This window comes from Podarcis filfolensis (assembly GCF_964270895.1).
Source record: "Podarcis filfolensis genome assembly, chromosome: 2".
In the NCBI taxonomy this organism is placed as follows: Eukaryota; Metazoa; Chordata; class Lepidosauria; order Squamata; family Lacertidae; genus Podarcis; species Podarcis filfolensis.
In genome coordinates this window covers 106603931-106619393 of record NC_139605.1, presented here as the reverse complement: position 1 = coordinate 106619393, position 15463 = coordinate 106603931, and the positions used below count along the sequence as shown (strand labels likewise).

The 15463-nt window shown below is 45.9% G+C and overlaps 2 long non-coding RNA genes across 2 annotated transcripts in view; both read right to left on the bottom strand.

The window, feature by feature from the left end:
* Positions 1-1596, bottom strand: part of LOC310755768 — a 29212-nt gene extending 27616 nt beyond the window's left edge. Inside the window, exon 1 of the long non-coding RNA XR_014544527.1 lies at positions 1548-1596. This is a non-coding gene — a long non-coding RNA (uncharacterized lncRNA). The remainder of the gene's footprint in view (positions 1-1547) is intronic.
* A 983-nt stretch (positions 1597-2579) lies between these two features.
* On the bottom strand, positions 2580-8811 carry LOC310755733. The gene is made up of 3 exons (XR_014544485.1): positions 8660-8811; positions 5667-6296; positions 2580-2781 (listed from the first exon to the last, which is right to left on the bottom strand). It is a non-coding gene; the product is annotated as an uncharacterized lncRNA (long non-coding RNA).
* Between the last annotated feature and the right edge of the window lie 6652 nt (positions 8812-15463).

Here is a 15463-nt window from a genome sequence, read left to right as displayed (position 1 = left end):
CATAATCAAACACGTCCTTCTTCTACGTCGTTTTTTTATTTTTGGCAGAATGGCTGTCACATACAAATAAACAGTGATTTCCCTCAACTGCTGTTCTCTAAAGGAACAAGCTAACAGTTGGGAACAGATTGGCCAGCATCGACTTTTCCTCACAGAATTGTTAATGAGCTACCTGGAGAAATATCCTGCACAACAAAGTAGTTTTGAAGTCAGAACTCTCTGTCACTTTGGAGCCTCAGAAACCATATTGCATTTTGGGTTCTTTAAAAAAAGCAAGATTTCGTTGTTCATATCTCGATAAATGTACTGCGGGTGCCAGAGCATAATGGCTACCAGAGAAGGGGGGGAGTCACCTAGAGCAGGTATCTCAGATCCCCAGTCCAAACAGAAATCTGTACCCCTTATACATGGATTGAGGATAGTGAGAGGGGAACAGATTCCCTCATAATTTATAATTTTGTTGCTGTGTTATGGACCCAGTGCTATGAACTCAGGTGAAAGTTCTCTGGCTTCGTGCAATTTCAAGGTACAGTGGTAACTTGGTTCTCAAACATCTCTATTGCCAAACATTTCAGAAACCAAACGCCCCAAATCTGGAAGTCACTGCTTCCATTTTCGAACACGCCTCAGAAGTCGAATAGCTTCCGCTGTGTGTTTTTTGATTTTCTCAATTGCATTTGCAGCCAGTCCTTTGTGCCTTGGTTTTCAAACATTTCGGAAGCCGAATGGTTTTTCAGAACAGATTACATTTGAAAACCGAGGTAGCACTGTATCTTCCAAGTCACAGGTGGCGCTGTGGTCTAAACCACTGAGACTCTCGGGCTTGCCTATCAGAAGGTTGGTGGTTTGAATCTGCACGTCGAGTTGAGCTCCTGTTGCTCTGTCCCAGCTCCTGCCAACCTAGCAGTTTGAAAGCACACCAGCACAAGTAGATAAATAGGTACCGCTGCAATGGAAAGGTAAACAGCGTTTCTGTGCGCTCTGGTTTCCATCATGGTGTCCTGCTACGCCGGAAGTGGTTTAGTCATGCTGGCCACATGACCTAGAAAGCTGACTGCAGACAAACGCTGGCTCCCTTGACCTGAAAGGTGAGATGAGTGCCACACCCCATAGTCGCCTTTGACTGGACTTAACCGTCCAGGGGTCCTATATCTCCCAAGTCTAAGGCAAAATTACATATAAGATGGTGTATATTAGGAGAAATTTGCTCTAAAATCCTGGTGAATTTTCATGAGGACAGATTGCTCATTGGTGTGGCAATCTGGAGAACTGAATTTAAGACTGGAAGAAGGAGAGACTAAGAGAAACAAAAAACCCCCCACGGATTTACCTATCTCTGGTTTCAAGCTTGCAAGGCCTTTCATCAGGGAAATCTAAGCCAACTGGCTAATCACAATATCCTTCCTCATTTAGCAAGTTGTATTTATTTAATGTATTTATTATTGCATTTATATCCCAATTTTCCTCGAAGGAGCTCAAGGTGGAGAACATGGCCCTACCCTTATTCATATCACTCTCAGAACCATCCTGTGAGGTAAATAATATACCCTCCAAGTGTCCCAATTTTCCAGGGACAGTCCCGGAATTACAAAAGCCATCCCGGCTTCTGATCTGATCCTGAAATGGCTCTATTTCTCCTGCCAGTGCTGCTCTGCTTTCTTGGTGTGTGTTTTTTCTTTTTGTAAATCTACCAAAGAATAAAATAAAATCAGGATTAGGGGTTGTTGTTTTTCCAGGACAGTGGAAGGCATGTGTGCTGCATCTTCTGATAGGAAATGTTCTGTGGGGGGTGGGACACCAAAAATAGGTGGTCAAGGAGTGTCTGTTGAGGGTGGGGGGAATAAGAAATGTCCTTATTTTCATCTGAGGAGTGCTGGAGGCAGTGGCGTAGCGTGGGGGGTGCAGGGGGGGCGGGCCGCACCGGGCGCAACATCTGGGGTTAGGGCAAATCCATGGGTTAGGGGGCGCAAATCCACGGGTTAGGGGGCGCAAATCCACGGGTTAGGGGGCGCAAATTACTTGCCTTGCCCCGGGTGCTGACAACCCACGCTACGCCACTGGCTGGAGGGTATTAAATTAGGCTATTAGTCGGTGAGCAGTCCAAAGTCACAAGGTGAGGTTCATGGCCAATGGAGATTTGAACCCTGGTCTCTCTTGTCCTAGTCTAACACTCTGACCTCTGGCTTTATGGTTACTCTGGCTTTGGAGCATACTTTAGAGGGATTTGGGAAAGGAGTATGAAAGGGAGGCAGCAACTCAGAAAAATTGAAGGCTGGTGCGTTCACCAATGAACCCGTCTGTTATTATGAGGAGGTCGGCTGGGAGAGGAAGCAAAGTTGCCGGTTAAAATAACAAACATGCAATGAAGGCCAGGGAGATGGAGGAGAAGGGAAAACAGTAATAGGCATTTGTCTGAGCAGTAACAACACAGGAAGGCCCCAAAATTCAAGTCTGACTCATAAGCATCAGCGATGCTGTGATACACCATGACACTTTCCATGGTGCTAACCTGTATCTAACTGTGAGAGCACACAGCCGCTCTGCTTCTTGTATTATTAAGAGCTTATTTCTTTGCCTGCACCGCTGGGCTCACTGGTTCAATTTCAAGTAGATTTCAAGTACAGTCGGCAGAAGAAAACATCCTTCGAGAGTGGCTTTGATTCAGGTAGGAAACGTAGGACTTGATTTTGGAGGGGAAACCTGATTGCTAGATTGTTGTGCCCCACCCCTGTCTGCCATTGCACAGAAGAACATGCATGGCTCTCTGAGGCTTTGACTCTGCTAGAAACAGAGAACAGAAATTCTTGAGTCGAGGTGCATTTGTTGACATGCCTTATTTGAAATATCTGGGAATCTTGCAGAAAGGTAATGCTCATTAAGCACAGTGGAAGATGGCTGCGCTTGTGTACCTCCAGAAAGTATGTGAACAGAAATAGATTAGAAGATGGAAAGAGACACCATTTAAGAAACAGTAATTCTCACAGGAGACTTTTAATAATAATAATAATAATAATAATAATAATAATAATAATACAGTGGTACCTCGCAAGACGAATGCCTCGCAAGACGAAAAACACGCAAGACAAAAGAGTTTTCCGTTTTTTGAGTCGTTCCGCAAGACGAATTTCCCTATGAGCTTGCTTCGCAAGACGAAACGTCTTGTGAGTTCTTGCGAGTTTGTTTCCTTTTTCTTAAAGCCGCTAAGCCGCTAATAGCCATGCTTCGCAAGACGAAAAAACCGCAAGAAGAAGAGACTCGCAGAATGGATTAATTTCGTCTTGCGAGGCACCACTATAATAATAATACTAATTATATATATGATCTGATCCATATATATATATATATATATATATATACACACACACACACACACACACACACACACACACACACCCTGCCTATCTGGCTGGGTTTACCCAGCCACTCTGGGTGGCTCCCAACAGAATATTAAAAATATTCTAGTTCTTTGAACAAGGGTGGGAAACAGGCCCAGGGGTCAAATGCACCCCCAGCTTTCTAGCCCCCAGGACTGACCAAAGGACTGACCTTTCCCCTCTTGGGCTGGATATGCAAATGATATGAGACATTGGCTGTGTGTACTCCATGCTTTTTTAAAAATGCAGCTGAACCCAGACACTCAAAATTCTACATCAAGAAAAGTTGAATTCTGCATCTTGGGAGGAAATATGCAAATGGTGCAGAAGGATGCTTGTTAAATCGTATATCATCTAGACTGCAAGCTTTTGCACTCTTTCTTGGGAACAAGTCACATTATCATAGAATCTTAGAGTTGGAAGGGACTCCAAGGGTCATCTAGTCCAACCCCATGCAATGCAGGAATCTCGACTAAAGCATTCATGACAGATGGCCATCCAGCCTCTGCTTTAAAACCTTCAAGTAAGGTGAGTCCACAACCTCCAGAGGGAGACCGTTCCACTGTCAAACAGCTCTTGCTGCCACAAAGTTTTTCCTGATGTTTAATAGGAATCGCCTTTCTTGCAACTTGAGAAAGTACAAATCAAATCAAATTCAGTGGGACTCATTTCTGAGGACACAGCCATAGGCTCAAACTGTAAATCTGCACTTTTCTGTCTCCTACTAATGCACTAATGCTTCATTTCAGGCTCCTGAAACTCTACTTTAGCTGCCCCTCTGATTTCACAGTTTTCACCTGGCTTTGCCCACATACCTTCAAACATGTTCCACGAGGGCTAGAAACTTTGCCTTTAAGGTGAAAGCTGAGATTACTTCCAAAACTGGATACTGTGCCCAGTGATACCATATTTTGCACTAACATGGAACAGCAGGATATGTATTAGGGTTGCCATATTTCAAAAATATGGACACAAAAGTCGTTGAGCTCTTTTTGGCCAATGCAAAGTTGTTGACATATGGCTACTCTAAGGTAAAGGTAAAGGGACCCCTGACCATTAGGTCCAGTCGTGGCTGACTCTGGGGTTGCGGCGCTCATCTCGCTTTATTGCCCGAGGGAGCCGGCTTACAGCTTCCGGGTCATGTGGCCAGCATGACAAAGCCGCTTCTGGCGAACCAGAGCAGCACACGGAAATGTCGTTTACCTTCCCACCGGAACGGTACTTATTTATCTACTTGCACTTTGACGTGCTTTCGAACTGCTAGGTTGGCAGGAGCAGGGACCAAGCAACGGGAGTTCCCCCCCCCCGTCGTGGGGATTCGAACCACCGACCTTCTGATCGGCAAGTCCTAGGCTCTGTGGTTTAACCCACAGCACCACCCGCGTCCCATGGCAACCCTAGGATACATACAAACCCAACTCTACTTTTGAAATGGCATGTCAAAACACAAGCTCTGCATAAAATCACGGTTAGGACTGATATTTCCCCGCCTCCTTCGTTCTTCTTGCTCATCCTCTTGCCCCCCCCCCCATTGTATTTTATTTCATTCCTCTGTTGCAAGTTAACGCTGACTGTGTCGCTCAGCACAAACTTCACACAGCAAGTGACCTACTTTGGTATTTGTTATCCGCCCAATTTGGGTAGAAGTGCAAAATAATGACTTGGCTCCATGCGCTGGCCTTTTTACCTTCAGAATGGACTTCTAAATCAAGCCCAGAGAGCACTGACTGAAAATCATTCGGGGGCTGTCTGCTCTAAAGGTCACCACATGAAATAGTGCAAGATAAGTTTGCCCTAGTTTATAGTGGAGCAATCTTCATCACAAGGGGACCACGAGAAGAAGTGCCACTTAATTCAGCTCGTCCGGCACCTTCAGGGTCTGGGATGGCAATCGGAACAAGAGAAGCCAATGGGATCTGTCTCCAAGCTGAATGAATCAAGAAAAATACAGGCAGCAATGGCATAAAATATATGGAAGAAGACCTGTCTTGCACGTAGCTATTCTCAAAACAAGCATGCAGCATCCTTCAAGGTCTACCAGGAAGGTCTTAATTTTCTGTCCGGTGGAAGATCAGATAATCATTGACTCAGTGTGGTTCAGACCCAGCACTGAAAATGGCACATCACATGGGAAAGCTGTTAACCCTCTCCCCCTGTTTCTCTTATGTACGTTGGGAATAATTCTCTATCTTTATGGGATTTATGTTTTTGGCCTTCCACCCATCCCCACTTTCCAATTATTCATTAATTCTCTGATTAGCATTATTAATATAGTGCCTGTCATCCACGTACCTGACGATTCTATTGAACAGACTTTGGAGTGGCATTTGACGTCAGTGGACTAAATCTTCATTTTGTATAGGGACAACATGTTGTGAACAGCATGGAGAGTCAGAGGCAGCGCCGTGTGATCTACAAATCTTTCCATTCCAAGAAGCATGTTTGGACATCGGGAGAAGCAAATATGTGCCCACGCACAGGATGTCTCTCGGAATTGCATGCAGAGATCTGAGAGCCAGCAAATCTTGTTGAAGGAACAGCCCCCCAAAGGTGCGTGCAAAGGAAATTCAGCAGGGTCAGGTAGCAGGTGAACAAGCAGCACCCCAGGAGAGGAGAGCTTGAGGTTTGTTGAGGCGTAGATGAAAGAAGGCAACCCAAAGCCTTCTGCAGGATGTAGCTGGTTATTTGAGCATCGTCCTCCTGTCCTTAGCCATGCGGTGTATTACATACACATGTAAACAGAAAGTCCGGCAGGATTTGTAAGCCTTAGAGCAAATATTTTTCCCAATACCGGAAATATGGAATCGACCAGTGCTGCTCGTGGCGATGACTTCTGTCTGCCTTGCTTCTTACTGCCTGAATTGTCCTTTCTTCAGCTGCCTTGGTTCTAGGAGTTTGCATCCAGAGGCACATTTACCTAATCTGCAATTTATGAAATGATACACAAAATGCATTCGCTCCAAATGTGCACATTTCTGAATTTTGCAATGCACTTCTCTAAGTAAGTTGTGTGTATGAAAAGGCTTGTGTTAGGGTAAGGTAAAATGACCCCTGACCATTAGGTCCAGTTGTGGCCGACTCTGGGGTTGCGGCACTCACCTCACTTTATTGGCCAAGGGAGCCGGTGTACAGCTTCCGGGTCATGTGGCCAGCATGACTAAGCCGCTTCTGGCGAACCAGAGCAGCGCACACAAATGCCATTTACCTTCCCGCCAGAGCAGTCCCTATTTATCTACTTGCACTTTGACGTGCTTTTGAACTGCTAGGTTGGCAGGAGCAGGGACCAAGCAACAGGAGCTCACCCCGTCGCAGGGATTCGAACCGCCGACCTTCTGATCGGCAAGTCCTAGGCTCTGTGGTTTAACCAACAGCACCACCCACATCCCTTGTGTTAGGGTAAAGCATGCATCAAAAAATGCTCAAGTCTGTGAAAATGATGCATTTTATTAGGGGACATTGCTTTGCAGGGCCCCACCCCCCCAAAAAAAAGGTATGTTAGGAGAAATTAATTCTGATGAATTTTCCTAAGGACTTTAAAAATGCATGGAAAGGTAGTGAACTGGACATGGAAAAATGAGAAAGTGAAATTGTCAGTTTTAGAACGTGTACACTGGCAGCAAGGTACAGATGGGGATCATCAGCCTGTGAAGGTAACCCATACAGGAGATGGAAAACTCTGATCCTAAACTCCCACTGCCTTGTGGGATATCTTCAGGAGAAGAAAAAGCTATGGAGCAAACCCTAAACAAATCCAGAGTGGAGACAGTTGGATAGCAACCTTGTACAGTGGTACTTCGGGTTACAGACGCTTCAGGTTACAGACTCCGCTAACCCAGAAATAGTACCTCGGGTTAAGAACTTTGCTTCAGGATGAGAACAGAAATCATGCGCCGGAGGTGCAGCGGCAGCGGGAGACCCCATTAGCTAAAGTGGTACCTCAGGTTAAGAACAGTTTCAGGTTAAGAACGGACCTCCAGAATGAATTAAGTTCTTAACCTGAGGTACCACTGTACACCTCTTTCTGGCAACTCCTGCAGCCCAACTGGTGCCAAACGTATTGCTCTACTTTCCTTAGGACCGCATCAGTGAGGCAGGGGGGGGCGCACGCGTGTTGCATGATGTCAGTCGCATTTCCTCCAAAACACGTGCAGGTCACACATCCACGTTACAGTGGCGGACACACACAATCCTGAGATGGCACCCCTGTTTGGTTTCTTGGTGAGGCCCATTCAGTCTGTCTGAATGTTCCAGGCATATGCTGTGGCCAACTGCAAAGCCTTGCCTTGTCCATCTAGACCCCCATGGCATTTCTCACCAGCAGGGCAAAGAAGAATTAAACTAAATGTTTCACTTCTAATCCCCTAACTCGAGTCATGTGCTAATAGAAACTTACGCAGTTGGATGGGATGTTAACGTAAGGCAAAGAGGTGAGAGATCTTGCTGTCAAGCGGCCGTAAGATTTATCCTACCGTACGTTATTAAGTTTGGGATCTAAATCTGGCTTTTGTTCCAGCAGAAGCCTTAAGGGATCGTGGATAATTTCCAGCATATTTAGCAGAGTACACTGAGCCTTCCCTAAAGAGCAGTTCCGTTAATTGCTCGGGAGCGTTTCTGGACACATAATCCTGTCCTTAAATTACAAAGTGCTGAAACCGAGCCAGCTGCCACCCCCCACAATCTACAGAGAACGGCGTTGAAAAGACCCTTGGCGGGTCTTGCCATGTTATTGACATAATGCTCCTCTGCAAAGTTCACCGTCTTTCCAGAAAGGGATCTGTTTATTATAATACGAACATGCACATGATCCCTGCCAGGCTTCACTTTAATCTCTGTTAAATAGCAGAGTTATTTCATAAGTAATTCCAAACACTGATGGAGCACTAACATCCCAGGAGGGAGGCTAGACTCGGGCATTGTCTAATGCATTAGGAAGCTAATATAAGAAGGATTTGCCACAATTAGGAGTAGAGATTAGGAGGGATGCGTGCAAAGTGTTTGACTAATAAAGAAAGCCTCTCCCTGCCCCATCTTTCCCACATGTGAAGTAGCAATTTTGTTCACTCTCTCAGCTGTTTAGTTTGTCCCTCTATTGCCATAATATCAGAGTATGTCTCCAGACCGTGGGTGGAACTCAACATACGAGTGCTAAGGCAAATGTTCCTTCAGAACAAGGATTTCTGCTTGGGCAGCGGAACATTCTCTCCCTGTCCTCCATAAATAGCCTCTAAGGATTCCTCAAATTCTCTGGAACAGATTTATTTGTTTATGGCATTTATATTACCCACCTTTTACTCCAATGAGGTTAAGGTGTTGGACGTGATTCTTCCCCCTCCTCATTTAATCCCAAAAATAGGCACCAGCTCTTGGGAACTGAGGCACTCCCCCCCCCCAATTATTATTTTTTGGGGGGGCCTCAATGTTCAGAAGGCATTCAGCTCTGCCCTCTGGCTCCTTGTGATGTCATGTGCTTAATATCAGGATGTCGCAATGGGGCGCCTCAATCATCTATAGAAGTTAATGCCTCAGATCCCAAAGCTTTGAGGTAGGTTAGTCTGAGAGGTGGCAACTGCCCCAAGGACACCCAGTGATAATCATGGCCAAGTGTCAGGGAACGGGCTGAGGAGGGCTGCACTGAGCAGGAATGGTGGGAGCCACCCCCTCCCCCTGATCCTGATCCTGAATCTTCCCAGGAGCAGGAGGACAGTATAGATTTGGAACAGTGGTTTGCAGAGGGACACAGTTCAGAAGGCAGAAGCTGGGAAATACTGGATGGGGAACAGCTAGGAGAAGAAACACTGGGAGGGAGAGGGTTAACAGATTCATGGTCTCTGGACAGCATTCATCCGCTCTTCCCAAGGTCAAGAAGAGCTGAGAAAGTGGCAGAACAGAAAGCACACAAAGCACAGAGGGGACAAGCTCAGATTACAAGACGTAGAAGTGACGTGGATTAATAAGGATGTAAGGGGTGGAACCCTTAATTGGGAGCACCGCCATTTCTAGGAGATGGGTTCTTTGTTCTCCTACTGTGATTATTAAAGTTTCTAACTGGTAGGAAGACTCCCTTTTCTTTGTTCTGCTTATCTACTGCCACAGGGAAGGAAGTGTCAGGAGCTCGTCCTTCTCTCGAGTAGGACCCTGGCAGAGACACATGCCCAACTGGCATATTCCCTCCCTCCTGGTCAATCGTTCAGGAGCTCGTTCGTGATGCCTGAACATCACAGCGACCGATGCCAACAGACATCAGCACACTTAGGGATCCGCAGTCTTCACAGCTTGCGTAACAGACCTCAGCAACTCAGCATTTTGGCTAATCTACTTTACAGTGGTACCTTGCAAGACGAATGCCTCGGAAGACGAAAAACTCGCAAGACGAAAGAGTTTTTCATTTTTTGAGTTGCTTCACAAGACGAATTTCCCTATGAGCTTGCTTCGCAAGATGAAAACGTCTTGCAAGTTTGTTTCCTTTTTCTTAAAACCGCTTGAAGAGGTGCAGTTGCGACTTGACCGTGCTTCGCAAGACGAAAAACTCGCAAGACGAAAAGACTCGTGGAACGAATTAATTTCGTCTTGCGAGGTACCACTGTATTTACATATAAAGACACACGGAGCACTGCAACATGGCTCCCTCTCTCTCTAGCATCAGACAGCAAAGAAAGAGAACAAAGGACAATAGTCCCACTTTACGGAACACAGTAACACAAACATCCTGTCTCTGTCATTTCCCACTTTGTGGAGTCAAACATACACCGTCATGTGATAGACAAAAATCCCATGACTGCAATCATGGAACAGGAATTCTAACAGGAAGCCAATTCTCTGAAGCCTGACACCAAGTGGGGATTTGAACCCTGGTCTTCCAGGTCCAGCACTCTAATCATTACACTGCAATTGCTCTCTGGAGAGGTTGCATGTGGGAGAAGGAGAGAGGGGGGTCCTGCTTTTGCAAGCAGAACTTGTTGTGCTGATGGGACTCATCAGTAGAATGCCACCTGGGTACTGGTATATCTTTTGAATGTTCAAAATCTTGCCGACTCATAGAATTTGCATTTGGAAGGGACCCCAAGGATCATCTAGTCCAACCCCTTACAATGCAATGAAAATTTTTTAGTTTAGACATTCAAATGTTGAATGCAACATTCAAATTTAAATTCTACCTCAAGGCTAAGTGTGATGCAGTGCAAGCCTGGTACATGTGTCTACTCAGAACACATGGGAGGGGTGGCTAACACCCCAGAGGACAGGATCACACTTCAAAACGACCTTGACACATTAGAGAACTGGGCCAAAACAAACAAGATGAATTTTAACAGGGAGAAATGTAAAGTATTGCACTTGGGCAAAAAAAATGAGAGGCACAAATGCAAGATGGGTGACACCTGGCTTGAGAGCAGTACATGTGAAAAGGATCTAGGAGTCTTAGTTGACCACAAACTTGACATGAGCCAACAGTGTGATGTGGCAGCAATTCTGGGCTGCATCAATAGGAGTATAGCATCTAGATCAAGGGAAGTAATAGTGCCACTGTATTCTGCTCTGGTCAGACCTCACCTGGAGTACTGTGTCCAGTTCTGGGCACCACAGTTCAAGAAGGACACTGACAAACTGGAACGTGTCCAGAGGAGGGCAACCAAAATGGTCAAAGGCCTGGAAACGATGCCTTATGAGGAACGGCTAAGGGAGCTGGGCATGTTTAGCCTGGAGAAGAGGAGGTTAAGGGGTGATATGATAGCCATGTTCAATATATAAAAGGATGTCACATAGAGGAGGGAGAAAGGTTGTTTTCTGCTGCTCCAGAGAAGTGGACATGGAGCAATGGATCCAAACTACAAGAAAGAAGATTCCACCTAAACATTAGGAAGAACTTCCTGACAGTAAGAGCTGTTCGACAGTGGAATTTGCTGCCAAGGAGTGTGGTGGAGTCTCCTTCTTTGGAGGTCTTTAAGCAGAGGCTTGACAACCATATGTCAGGAGTGCTCTGATGGTGTTTCCTGCTTGGCAGGGGGTTGGACTCGATGGCCCTTGTGGTCTCTTCCAACTCTATGATTCTATGATTCTATGAGAAGTAAGCCCCATTAGGTTCAATAGGACTTACTCCCCAGGTAATCCACACACACAAGATTGCAGCCTTAAATACATTGGCACCTCTTGATTGTTATGATTTCGGTAGGCGTCAAATTTGCAATCGGATAAACTGTCAGCTGTCAAGTACTGTCAAGTTTCAAATCCCATTGTGAATCAGTAAACAGTGCCGTGCACTAAACGCTGCTGCTTGCCAACTGTCAAGTGTTGTTAAATGCTACCAGATATTGATTTCAAACATCAGATGTCAAATGCAGATATCAAATATTGGGTGAACATTTGGCAAATGGAGAACGCCATATAAATGTTGCAGACTGCCAAGGATCTCACTTGAATGAATGTTCCTCCTCACCAAAACAACAACAAATCACCAAGATTGCTGCAGGTCAGAAACTGCCAGGTTGGGAAGAAAATGAGGTCAGGATTCTGTCTCCTAAGAGCTAGCTTTTTATACAGAGAGAATTACAGAGATGGAGAAGCATTCAGTTGTTCAATCCCCCACCTGCGGTATGAAGTGGTACAGGCCAGAGATGGGTTTGTTGTTGTTTAGTCGTTTAGTCATGTCCGACTCTTTGTGATCCCATGGACCAGAGCACGCCAGGCACTTCTGTCTTCCACTGCCTCCCGCAGTGTGGTCAAACTCATGCTGGTAGCTTCGAGAGCACTGTCCAACCAACTCGTCCTCTGTCGTCCCCTTCTCCTTGTGCCCTCCATCCTTCCCAACATCAGGGTCTTTTCCAGGGAGTCTTCTCTTCTCATGAGGTTGCCAAAGTATTGGAGGCTCAACTTCACGATCTGTCCTTCCAGTGAGCACTCAGGGCTGATTTCCTTCAGAATGGAGAGGTTGGATCTTCTTGCAGTCCATGGGATTCTCAAGAGTCTCCACCAGCACCACAATTCAAAAGCATCCATTCTTCGGCGATCAGCCTTCTTTATGGTCCAGCTCTCACTTCCATACATCAGTACTGGGAAAACCATAGCTTTTACTATACGGACCTTTGTTGACAAGGTGGGTTTAGCATCTCCAAAAGAGCTAGGCCGGGTAAGAACAGCCATGTTGGATCAGATGAAGGCCTATCTAGGCTCTGATTCCTCTTCCCCACAGTGTCCAAGTGCTGGGAAACCCACAAGCAAGACTACAGCATTTCTCCCATCACTACCAGTGGATGATATTTAGAGGTCTTCTACCTAAAAAAAATTGAGGTTTAATTTCGCTATCATAAGAAGAGCCTGCTGAATCCAGTGCCAGGCCCATCTTTTTTTAAAAAATAAATAAATTATACTTTTCAGATATATACATGTCAACAATTTTACAATCATTTTGACATTTCAAAACTTGACTTCCTTCCCCATCTTTCTGAGGTTCCTTAAATTTATTTTTAATATCTTCTGCATATCCAAATTCACTTAATTTACTCACTTATTTATCTTCTTTAAATATATACACTTATGTAGTCGCAGGTTATTACAATAATCCTGCCAGTATTTTTGTCTGGAGGGTGGCAACACGAGAACGGGGCCTTCTCTGCAGTGGCTCCCCATCTGTGGAATGCTCTCCCCAGGGAAGTTCGCCTGGCGCCTTCATTACACGCCTTTAGGTGCCAGGCAAAAACGTTCCTTTTTAACCAGGCCTTTGGTTGACCTGATCTACATCCAATGCCCTTTTAAAACGTGGCTCTTGGGGGGGGTGCTATTGGGTTATTGTTTTTACTTTGATTTTATATACAGTGGTACTTCAGGTTAAGAACTTAATTCGTTCTGGAGGTTCATTCTTAACCTGAAACTGTTCTTAACCTGAGGTACCACTTTAGCTAATGGGGCCTCCCGCTGCCGCCGCACCGCTGGAGCACAATTTCTGTTCTCATCCTGAAGCAAAGTTCTTAACCCAAGGTACTATTTCTGGGTTAGCAGAGTCTGTAACCTGAAGCGTATGTAACCTGAAGCATCTGTAACCCGAGGTACCACTGTATTGTGATCTTTTATGTGAACTGCCCTGAGACCTCCAGGTATAGGGCAATATAGTGGTACCTCAGGTTAAGCACTTAATTCGTTCTGGAGGTCTGTTCTTAACCTGAAACTGTTCTTAACCTGAAGCACCACTTTAGCTAATGGGGCCTCCTGCTGCCGCCGCACTGCCAGAGCACGATTTCTGTTCTCATCCTGAAGCAAAGTTCTTAACCCAAGGTACTATTTCTGGGTTAGCGGAGTCTGTAACCTGAAGTGTCTGTAACCTGAAGCGTCTGTAACCCGAGGTACCACTGTATTGTGATCTTTTATGTGAACTGCCCTGAGACCTCCAGTTATAGGGCGGTATATAAATTCAATTAATAATAATAATAATAATAATATATAGGCAATCAACACTAAATTGCCCTGTTCTCTCTGATTTGTGCTGTTCTTTTCCCACTGCGCTCTCCAACAAATAGTCTGGTGGCTACCACACACAGGGACCTGACTTCTGGTTGCCAAACAGTTTGGAGGTTTGTAAAAAAAATATAAATAAATAAGCCACAGCTTCTTTTCCATCCCAGTGCCAACACTGGGTTGCAATTGGCCCTGCCTGGAGTTTCGCCTTGGGAGGCAAGACAGAACCTTTCCACTCCATGACTGCAGGCCTCCTTGACATGTCATCTTTGTGCATCATATATTATAAATAAAAGGACCCTGTGAAGATGAAGACGCTTTGCCTCCCGCTGCCCCACCGTAGGCCAGCAGATGGGAAGAGAGGCAGCATCTCGCCCAGCCGCTGGATCCGGGGAATGATTCACAATTCACTCAGCGTTCCCACCCCCACCCCCCACATACACACCCTCAAGGCTTCAAAGCGCCCCGTGGATTTAATCATGGGGGGAATTTAACTACAAATTGTTTGTTACAGCTGATAAGCAGTTGAGTGAGAGTCAAACTGTGACTATGTAACATCTGAGAGTGCTTGCTGGCATAAAAAAACATTTTTCATTCAGGCTTTAAACCCAGGCTGCCAGTATAGCTTGCTAGCTTGAAACAGCCTCCCCAAGAAGGGGGGATGTGCAGAAAAGGAATTGCACTCTTGATTGAGGGATTGTGGTGGAGATGGAGGTGTGGGAGACATGGCAAAAAAGCGTGGCACTTCCTGTTTTGTGCTGCCACCCCCCAGCGAGGCTTTGTAAGGCCTTTTCCTTAAGAGAACCCCTCGCAAAGTCTCCCTGCTGGGAGGGAAGCAAAAGAAGCTTTTCTTGAAGGAGAGGTAAACTTAAAGGGACCCCTGACCGTTAGGTCCAGTCATGGCCGACTCTGGGGTTGCGGCGCTCATCTTGATTTATTGGCCGAGGGAGCCGGCGTACAGCTTCCGGGTCATGTGGCCAGCATGACTAAGCCGCTTCTGGCAAACCAGACCAGTGCACGAAAACGCCGCTTACCTTCTCGCCAGAGTGGTACCTATTTATCTACTTGCACTTTGATGTGCTTTTGAACTGCTAGGTGGGCAGGAGCTGGGACCGAGCAACGGGAGCTCACCCCGTCACGGGGATTCGAACCACCGACCTTCTGATCGGCAAGTCCTAGGCTCTGTGGTTTAACCCACAGCGTCACCCACATCCCTTGCCAAATCTACCCCAGGCAAGCAGGGGGGTGAGGCTTTGCAAGAGCTTCTCCTGGGCAGAAAGCCCAGGCAGAACCTCACACCCCACCCCATCACTGGGGTGGCAGCAGGGTGTTTGGCCTCAGAACGCGCACACACACACACACACAAACACAAAGTTATGGTTCAAAATGAAATGAAATCTTCTATGAAATGTCTGTGAGATGGCCAAATCTGTGCCCTCTATTTGCGAATAGGATGGAGGGCACAATCCACATACAGTGTACCGAACTTAAAAATGGAAAGTGTAATACTGGTGGACAACAAAAGAGGTTTAAAGACACTATCAAGGAAAATCTTGAAAAAATGTAGCATAGAAACCGGTACAGATGGGGCTCATCCCAATATAAAAAACGACCACTGGAAAAGACTGGCCTGAGAGCGCTCCAGT